The sequence below is a fragment of the Melospiza melodia genome, chromosome 1, assembly GCF_035770615.1.
Source record: "Melospiza melodia melodia isolate bMelMel2 chromosome 1, bMelMel2.pri, whole genome shotgun sequence".
Lineage (NCBI taxonomy): Eukaryota > Metazoa > Chordata > Aves > Passeriformes > Passerellidae > Melospiza > Melospiza melodia.
This window is the reverse complement of record NC_086194.1, coordinates 33,835,884-33,843,926: the sequence shown is the minus strand read 5'-3', so window position 1 is coordinate 33,843,926 and position 8,043 is coordinate 33,835,884.

Here is an 8,043-nt window from a genome sequence, read left to right as displayed (position 1 = left end):
TTGTTGTTTGTTTGGGTTTTTTGTTTTGTTTTCGGTTTTGGTTTTTTAAAATTTATTTTCTTTGTTTTGTTTTGATTTGTTTTGTTTTGTTTTGTTTTTGATGCCTGAGGGAGATCTCTGACTTTTTAAGTGGAAGTAACATTGATTTTGCTGTGGGAAAAATAAATTATATATGTGCTAAGGTAAATATATTTGCAATCATGATTCACTGCATAAAAGCCAAGACAGCCACCACAAGTCTTTATATTCCACATTATGCACTGGTGTTAAACCTTTTATTTTGGGGGGGGGGGTGGTTATCATGGTCGAAATCTCTGCACATAATTTTTATGTTTCTAGATCAAGTCTTCTGATGATAAGAAAATATATGACATTTGAAGAATTTCAATTTGCCTGTTGAATTTCTTGCAAGAGACAGAGAAGGAACTTGGCACATCCCACTCCCCAACGGAGACAAGAGCCTCTTTGTGGCCACTGCAGGCCACTGCAGGGATATCCATGAAACAGGCTTGTTTAATGGTTTAGTCTTCCACAAGTTGTGTTCAAAATGTTTAATGGCAGCTCTGAACTGTTACTGTTGATTTTGGCTGCTAGGTTTTCATCTCAACTGAGTTTTAAATCAGGGTCCTTACGACACTCAGCAACACACACAGGCCACTAGAGAGGGACTGAAACCTCAGGCTGGCCCAGATGCCTTAAACTGGGGATAACCTTGACTCAGAACACATTCCATGGTGGCAGTTTAGGGATTCTCTGGCTCCCAGTATTCAGAACTTTAAAATCCTGTCCTGAAATAGTGATGAGCAAGTGTGTACTCAGTTAGCACTGTCCTGCAGAGAGGGCATTGGTGTCAGAGAGCTCTTGTGTGCCCTCTCCCAAAAAATGCTGTGACTATTTTGCACGTCAAACACCTTCTACATAGACAGCCAGCCCTTTCTTCTGATCTGCAAAGTCAGTACTCTTTCTGTGCATCTTTACTAAGAAACCAATTGCAAAGACCATTACAATGTCATAGCATGAACATTCCTTTTAGAATGAACCTCTTAAACAAGACACTTCCCCAAACCTCTTAGTCAAGTTAAGCACAACAGCACATGTGACAATTTACACCAGTTTGGCCTGTTCTGGCAGCTCCTTGCTGAGGGAAAAGAGACAATTGGTTCCCTATGTCTGACTAAAAGCTTGATCTGAGCCTGTGAAAAATCACAGAACCATAGAAAATGCTGAGTTGGAAGAGATCCATCAGGATCATCGAGTCCAGCCCTGGTCTTGCACAGGACACCCCAAGAGTCACACCATGTGCCTGAGAGTGCTGTCCAAAAGCTGCTTGAACTCAGGTGGGCTCAGTGACCATTTCCCTGGGGAGCTTGTTCCAGTGTCCAGTCCCCTCTGGGTGAAAAGCTTTTGCCTGGTATCCAACCTAAAGCTCCCCTGACTCAGCTTTGTGTAATTTCCTTGAATCCCGTCACTCATCACGAGAGTGAAGAGATCAGTGTCTGCTCCTCTCTTCCCCTTGTGAGGATGGTGGAGACCACAGTGAGGTCTCCCCTCAGTCTCCTCTTTCTGAACAAACCAAGTAACCTCCTCATAAGGCTTCCCCTCCAGACCCTTCACCACCCTTGTGGCCCTCTTTTGGACACTCTCTGATAGCATAATGGGTTTTTTATGTTGTTGTGCTGAAAACTGGCCTCAGAACTCAAGGAGAGGTCACCCCGGAGCAGAGCAGAGTGGGACAAACCCTTCCCTTGTCCAGCTGGGGATGCTGTGCCTGATGTGCCAGCTAGGACATGGTAGGCCCTCCTGGCTGCCTGGTTTACATAAAAATGAAAGCTGCCTTCTCCTTCTTTGCCTCAGTTTGCAATGTAATAACTTCTCGGTGTTTCTCACGAGTGACTCAAATGGAAATGGAAGTTGATCCCCATGGCATGTGGTCCCCTACACTTGTCTCTGCATACAGGAATGCTGGACACATAGCCTGGGTGAGTGCCACAATGGTTTTCAAGACTCCTGGTATGAATTCCTAGAGAGCAAAGAGTGTATCTATGTTCATGTATGGAGCTGCAGGTGATTGCATCCCAGCTGTTTACAGCCTCCTCAAGGCATCTGTAGTCATTAATTCCAGAGAAATCTTTTCAGTAGTTTCAAGTACTCAGGCTAACATTCAGTGAATCTAGTAAATAACTGGGTTTTGTTTTTCCTTATGCTAAACTCTGATAACAATTTGTTTAGTTCAATAACACATCGGCAAAGTTGCTCGCATATGACATTTCATACATAATTCTGGATTCTTTCAATTTATAAACCTACTTCTTGTGAAACATGCTTTTAATCAAGGTAGCCTATTTAGATAATCTTCTCTCAGGGAAGCATTAACATCAGCTTTAAAACTATGTTGCTCAACTGCTTGGTGTTGATTCTGCCGTGCTAGACTGGTCCCCATCATGCCCTTGTGCTTCACGCCAGTGTTGAAAAGGAGGGACAGGCTCTTCACCATCAGAGCATTTGCAGCAGAAGGCAAGTGATGGAGTGGAAATCCTTGTGGCAGCTAATGCAAGTGTTAAGTTTGGACCCCTAGAGCAGGCAGGTACTGTCAATCACAAACATACAAATGTCAAGAATTTGTTGTCTGGATTTAGACTGTAATAGTTTTCCTACTTTATTTTCTGACTAATTTCTTACCATAACATTGTTTGTCACCCTGAGTGTGACCAAGTAACAGCAGCTTTATTACTTCCCTAACAGATGCCCCTGTTCTAGTTTCACTTTCATACTTTTTGTGTCACAGGAGATTCTACAACTGGTAGTGGGTTTAACAATTCTCTCACAATCTGTGCATAAATGTTTTAAGTTATCAGTGTTTTGTTATTACCGAACAGTGTTAGCTATAAAACAAGTAGGAAAAAAAACCCCCTTTGTTAATTTTGGTCAAAGTTTTGCTCTGTGCTTTGCAAGAAATTAATTCATTACAGATGTTTGTATGGGTAGTAAGAAAAAATAGCAAACGAATCTTCAGTGGCCAGGTCTGGCTTTTTCTGAGTCAAAAGGCACAAGCTGAGTGTGGACCTGGAACCCATTTTTTACACATCACATTTTATCACTTTCACACACTCAAACCAGCTCTCCTTTATGTCAGATGCACAGATACAATGCCAGTGAAATCAGTGTACAAATACCAGGCTGGATCATGTATCCTGCTATACTCTTACACAAATCCTTTGGAAGGGCTCTGAAATAGCTGCATTAATGCTGCTGAGGCCGTGGCTTATAGAGCTGGACACAGATCACGGGAGAGTGGCTTATGAAGTCGTCCTAAGCTGGTCTGTAACGCACACATGTTTTCATGTCTTGTCTCTGTTACACCTCCTTGCAAGGGATATAAGCAGATACAGATCTAAATCTGTCCGTCTGTCTATCATTTGTCTGTCTGTCTATCTATCTATCTATCTATCTATCTATCTATCTATCTATCTATCTATCTATCTATCTATCATCTATCTATCTATCTATCTATCTATCTATCTATCTATCTATCTATCTATCTATCTATCTATCTATCTATCTATCCTCAGGGGTGGGATGTCAGTTATGCCTCAACACAGAAAGACCTTAAGTTCTAGATATTGAAAGAATAAAAAGTAAAAAGCTTTGTCCCCTGCACACTGAGCCACTCATTCACAGATTTAGCTAGTTAAGTATGAAACTGAAAATCACTTTCTTTTCACAGCCCATCCCCTAGATTCGAGCTGCCAAGTCTCCTTCTCCAAATGCTAACCCAGATGCTCCCCATGCTGGCACTCTGCCTATGCACAGCAGTCTCCCACAAGAAGGGATGGGTCCTGGTTTTCTCTTTTGACCCATACCATCCACCTACTTAGTGTTTTATCTCTGTACCATCTGGAGAACATAAAATGAATGTCAATTCCTTTCAAAACCATGGGAGGTATCATTTTTCCTCATTGACATACAGTTCAAAACACAGCAGACATCCAACCTTCAACACTGCCTTTTTTAAGGTGTGCCTGGGTATGATCCAGCTCCCTCTCAATCCTCTCTAAGGGAGCCCATTTTTCCTGTCCCAGTAGCCTTAATTCTGGGAAATTCACTCTCTGGTCCTCTGTGGCATCTTTTTATTACATCAGTTGATCTCAATGCCCGAAGAGTTGGTGGCAGACCTGGATAGATGGGCTTTGTGTGCATCTGTGCCTTGATGCTTTATTCCTTCTTCAGGCAGTAGCTGGGGACCAGCTGAGGTCATAGCTCAGCAGGAATTCCTCCTACCAACACAGTCACAATGGCATGTGCCAGAGGAGAAGACAGCACTCATGTACAGAAACACATTTGGAGTACAAGGCTAGTGAAAATAACAGTTGTAACCTGAGGAACACTTGGCTTCTTCCTGGAGAGAGTGATAAGTAAGAAGTGATTGATCCATATTCAAAAAAGAACCAAACACCAAAAGCCAAAAGACAGCAACAAAAAGCAGTAGGGACACTAGCTGAAAAGTAAGGAAAAGAAGATGGAATAAAAAAAATCCAAGAAGGAAATCCTTTAAACACTCTCAAACATAGACTGAATAGAGAAAATAAACTGAAATAGACTGAAATAGACTGAAATAGAGAAAATAAAATAATTTTATGTATGTGGCAGGAATGTGTTGGCTTTGTTTGGGAAGAGGACAGAAGTCATCATGCACTATACTTGGTTAGCATTTGTCAGTAGAAAGAACTACATTTCAATTTCATTTTCAGCTGAAGCTATCACTTCCATAGTAGTGGCATCTGTGGAATCCAAGGATATATGGTATGATAAGAGGTCCTGATTTTTGGAGGCAGTCAATGCCTTAACTGTTGAGAGCCTGAAGCACTGTTCTACTTTTGGCCACTAACTATGAAAGTAGAGAAAACCAGTAAAGACAGAACACTTGGTGCTTTCAAGATGTTTTTATATTTGATTTCTTTTTTCCTAATTGATGCAGTTGTATGCCAGGAACAATTTGTCACTGAGACTGTGGTAACTTGGGGTAGAAAGGAAAGAGAGTGCAAGGTGAAAGGGGAGATTGCATTGCATTTTGCAGCCACAGCATTTGGAAAGATAGCATCCAGCCAGGAATGGAGTTCATGGCTAAATGCCAAACATGTTTTGACTCATGAGGATTTGCTGGAATATAAAGAGTTCAGAGAAGTAGCTCTGCAGTTTACCTCAGTCTTAAAAGACTTAGCAATTTTAGGCATTTGTTAGACTGGAGATTTCAACAGGAACATGGGATTTTCTCTTTTGCTGAGGCCTACAGCAGGTCAAAAGGTTTATTCTTAGGATTTAGGAAGATTTAGGGATCCACACCTGTCAGAATATATTTTTGTATGCCTGGAAGAAAATATTTCAGCTCTGAGTTTTCTTAGTCAAGCTGCCTTTATGCTATTGATAATTACATGAGCAATTTTGAAACTCAGTTCAGTGCTTATTGGTGCTTACATATTTTGTAACTCTATCTTCAAAGCATTTAAATATTCCTTAATCTCTTTCTGCTGTCTTTTCCTTTTAGATATCTTAAATATGTATGATTCTATGATTCTCTCCTATTGGATTGCTTTGTGTCAACAATGCACTGTATATAGCTGGTTTGGCTTGGAGATGCTTTCAGAGAAAGGATGAAAAAGGTAGAAATTGTCATATTATTTATGTTTCTACAGCAGCTTCCACCTTTGTAAAGGCTGCATCTTTACCTTGGTGAGACCAAATGTATGTTGAAGTACATGTGTCTCATAATCTGTTTTCTCTTAGAAGCTGCTTGCAAACAGAGGCATTGCTAACACTGTGGTTACCTTTTGAGTAGCATCCCTTTTTTTCTCTGTTGGTTTTTTTTTTTTTTTCCTCAGCCCTGTGCATTTTTTCCTTTTGTTGTTTGGTTTGGTTTGGTTTTTTTTTAATTACATTTTCAGCGTCAGTATAGGTCTCTTTCAGGCACCTGCTTTTGTTCTCCCATGGCATCCTTTACAGTTGGGATGAGGTACACAAAATGGTTCATTATTATCAGATTGAAAACATCTTTTGCACCAGTTCTCCAAGTGAGGAGCATGTTGGAAGGCACCAGTTGTGCATGTCTAAATAAAAAGCTGAAATCTCTTTTATCTGCTGGGGTCCTGCAGCTTATATTTATTTTAAGTTCTTTAATATGGTTGCTGTTACTAAAAATGCCAACAGAGGTGATAACAATAGCAATAAAAATAATATTTGAAGAACTAACAGAGAACAAATGTTCTGTTAGTGATGAGTCCTACTAGTGTGGAAACTGCTGCCTGTATTTATGTGCAAATTCTGTGTTGGCTGAACCACTCTCTTCTGTCTTGGTGTGTATGGAATGCACAGAATTAATAGAATAGAATAAATGGAATTAATAGAATAAATAGAATTAATACTTAGCCTAAGTATAAAACTGACTTTAAATCCCACAATCAAATTAGAGCCACCACTTTCTCAAGCACTCCAAAAATCCTTTGCCATCTTTAAATAAAGAAATGTTAGTGAAAATTTCACATCATTTCAAACACAGAGCTTTTATTTGGTCACCTGGTAGGGCATGATTTTAAATTCACTAATGGCACAGCTCTTCACAGAAGGCAAAGGAAAAAGAAGCCATCCCTTATGGGTTTGTGAGTTGGTGCAGGGAGTGCAGCCACCTGCTGGGTAAGCCACCGAGGTGCTGCTGGCTGCACAGCTCACAAAGCAGCATCACCAGTGTTACTGCCCAAAAGGAGCTGGCAGAGAAGGAGGTGGGAATTGCTGCCAATTCATATCCTTCCCATCACTTTGTTCAGGACCAAATGAGATCCATCAGTCTTTTTCTGGAGGAGGGTCTTACAAGGACTTGCTTTCCTCCCCCTGTGGTGTCAGATGCTGACCTGCCTGATGAATGAGCTCATTTAATAATGATTCTTTCTTCTGTGCCATACCTGCTCCTGGAGTCACTCAGATGATACCAGTATGCACATTTTAAATTAAACATTTTTATGTATTACTTAAAATAATAATAAGGAATGGGATGCTGTCTCCTTAAATCACAGTCCTGGGTAATTACAGCTAGGATAAGCACGGGAGACCAGAAATCAAACCCAAACTATTAAATTGCTGTAGCAGAAAATAGTTCCCTAAGGCTCTGTAGCAAGGTGCTCTGCCTAAGCAGGGATACAGCAGCTTGAACTTTGTCACATTTACAGCTTATCAGTGATGGATTGAGCAAGGAGGGTCTGCTGATCGCTGATAAGGCTGAGCAAAGGGTCTGCTGTTTTTAGAGGATATGAAGGCCAGGTGCTTCCTGACTGAGGCTGGGATCAGCAGGGCTGTGCAGGCACTGATACGGAAGTGAGAGCCAGAAGTGTCAAGCAGAAGAAACCAAAGAGCTCGTAACACCTTTCCAGCAAGAAAGCATATTTTGCTGAGTAAACCTGACAGCACATCTAATAATGCATGTGACTGACAGTCAAACACTTTATTCTGTTAGAGGCCAGCCCCACATTTTCATGGCAAGGACATCTAGCATACCTCCCTGGAGGTGTGTGAAGAGCCTTCCCTGAAGGTTACTCCTCAAGGCTGAGCTAGGCACTGACAAAGCTGTTATTTTTCTTTTATATTCATAATGAAATATCTTTCATGACATCATTCACTAGAGTGATACAGAGCTGTTGGCTAAAGCATGCATTAACAGTCAGGCTTAACAAAAAAAATCCCTGAGATTAGGCATGCAGCCAAGTGTTTCTGGAATAGTCATGGTTGCTCTTCAATGCTTCAACAAGTTATTTTCTTTCCAAAAAATATGTGTCTTTCACATATTAGCTGAGTTTGCTATCTCACACTATCTATTGGTTTTTGCAAACTTCTCCAAATATTTTAAGACTAGAATTCAAGCAATGACATGAACCAAAATTTGGACTTCTATGCCAACAGTGAAAAGTGAAAGCTTAAGTTTAGTTATAGTAGGACATAATACCAACCACCAGATTTGTGGTTCCCTACATCTGATACCATAGGACTTAGTTTCTTTGATGG